We start from the raw sequence: 2596 nt of genomic DNA, 5'->3' as shown, positions 1-2596 counted from the left end.
AACATTTTCAGCCCCCTTTTTGGCATCTGCATTTGGTAGAAGGCCAAATTTACAATGACTATGCAGAATAATGTAGTATTTCAATTCCACAGCAGAGAAAGCTACATAGTCTCTGTAAGTAGGTCTAGAAAAAAAAACATCAGTATTGGTGTTGATTATCGGCCAAATAAGTTTTCACATATCGGCATATCGGCATATCGGCCAAAGTTTCAATATCATGCATCCTTATTACCAGCCTGTTATTACTACAGCTTTTATTACTAAAAATAAAGGTATATATCGACATTGTGCTTAAGCTAAGCAACTATTTGGCCAGTCGTTAAAGTTTTATAGCCCAGAGTTGTAGAATGACTACAAAACTAGAGAAATGGCATTTTCTGCAAAAATGCAGTGTGAATGCAAAGTGCCGAAAGATTTAGCTGAAATTAGCTAAAGATGCTGAAACTGAGTTGTCATAGCTAAAAGAAGCAGAACGCTATAGCCAAAAGCAGCAAAATGCTAGCTAAACTAGCCAAACATAATCTAGAAACTAAAAAGGAAAATGGTAGCTAGAAGTTAAATGTAGCCCAAAGTTAACAAAATGTTTGTTGAAACTAGCGAAAGGTAAGCTAAAAGCTAAAAGTAGCACAAAAAAAGTTACAAAAAACAGCAATAGACTGGCTAAACAATCAGACCAGAAGCTAGAAACAAAATGTTTTAGTAGTTTCCCAATCCCCAATGATGAAAAATATCACTACTACAATAAAGCATGATGCTGTGACCAGCATGCTTCACTGTGATCTCTGCGTGATGAGAGGAGGTAGATTTACCCCAGAAATGGTGTTGCATCACGAATTGGGGTGGATCGGACAAGCACAGACTCAGAAAAAGGTTTAAAAGTTTTTTTTTTTTGTTTTTTTTTTTAACCAGCGGCATCGGGCAGGAGGTTCTGGTTCTGGTACCGGACCGTTCTGGGGGAGACAGACAGATTAGTGGCTGTAAGCAGAACAGAGTAAACAAGAATAAAGCCACTAACCTTCTATCTCTGGAAAAAGTCTGAGATGTGGGCCAGGTGGTTCCCGGTACTGGTCCAAATCTCAGGAGCCGGTAACATGCGCAAGGGTGCACAGAGCAGCAGCGTGCAGCGTGAGTATGAACAGGTAGTGAGGCTGGATGGGCGAGCTGTGAAGCTGAGGAGTTTAGGCAGCAGAACTTTATCCAGGGGTAGGCAAGGGTCAAAACCAGAGAGGAATGCAGCCAGGCAGAAGAACCAAAAGGGGAATCCAAAAATCGTTGTCAAGGAGGAAAAGCAGTCGTCAATATGGTCAGATTATAGGCGAGGAATCCAGTCTGGGGGCAAAGGCGAGAATGAGAGGTCGTGGGCAAAGCTTTGGTCGAAAACTGTGATAAGAAGAGGGAACGCTGTGCTGTGGTATGAGGAGCAGAGGCTTAAACAGATGGGGGGGGGGGGGGGGGGTAGCGGGGGCCGCTGAGCGTGACAGCCCCCACTTTAAGGTCCGGCATCCTGCCGGACCACCAAAGAAAAAGAACTAACAAGGACCGAGCGGGTGGAGGGGGCATTAGAGGTGGGCAAAAAAGCAGGTTGGAGGTCCCAAGGGACCTCCAGCGATGCCCCAAAACTCTGGTGGACGGCCTGGTCACTGTCCAAAAAGTGGCAAAGTCCAGGTCAGATGGCCGTGTAAGCCTTGCTGGGGCCAGACCAAAGGCAAGACCAGGACCAGTGCCGCACCAGGCAGGAGGATCAGAGCTGCAGCCCACATGGATGTCTTGGAGACTTCAGCCGACATGGGGGACCAGGAGGCAATCTCGGCCAACATGGGAGTCCTGGAGGCAATCTCGGCCGACATGGGAGTCTTGGAGGCAATCTCGGCCGACAAGGGGGTCCTGGAGGCCATTGCAGCCGACGTGGTGGACCGAGGAACTGGTGCAGCCGACGTGGGGGGCAAATCTTCTTCGGTAGTGGAGGGCGCCGGCCCCTCTGGAGACGTGGAGGGCGCCGGCCCCTCTGGAGACGTGGAGGGTGCCGGACACTCTGGAGACGTGGAGGGCACTGGCCCCTCTGGAGACTTGGAGGGCGCCGGCCCCTCTGGAGACTTGGATGGCTGGAAGGGTGCTGCTGCCAATATGGAGGATTGTGGACCTGGCAAGGGGGACTGAGGGACAGACATGAAGGGCTGAAAGGGTGCTGCCGCCAACATGGAGGATTGTGGACCTGGCAAGGGGGTCTGAAGGACAGACATGGAGGGCTGGAAGGGTGCTGCCACCAACATGGAGGATTGTGGACATGACAAGGGGGTCTGAGGGACAGACATGGAGGGCTGCAGGGGTGCTGCTGCCAACTTGGAGGCCTACAGGGGTGCTGCCGCCAACTTGGAGGCCTGCAGGGGTGCTACAGCCAACTTGGAGGCCTGCAGGGATGCTGCAGCCAACTTGGAGGCCTGCAGGGGTGCTGCAGCCAACTTGGAGGCCTGCAGGTGTGATGCAGCCAACTTGGAGGCCTGCAGGGGTGTTGCAGTCAACTTGGAGGCCTGGAGGGGTGCTGCAGTCAACTTGGAGGCCTGGAGGGGTGCTGCAGTCAACTTGGAGGCCTGGAGGG

This window comes from Nematolebias whitei, chromosome 12 (genome assembly GCF_014905685.2).
Source record: "Nematolebias whitei isolate Nwh7 chromosome 12, NemWhi1, whole genome shotgun sequence".
In the NCBI taxonomy this organism is placed as follows: Eukaryota; Metazoa; Chordata; class Actinopteri; order Cyprinodontiformes; family Rivulidae; genus Nematolebias; species Nematolebias whitei.
This window is presented reverse-complemented; position numbering follows the sequence as displayed.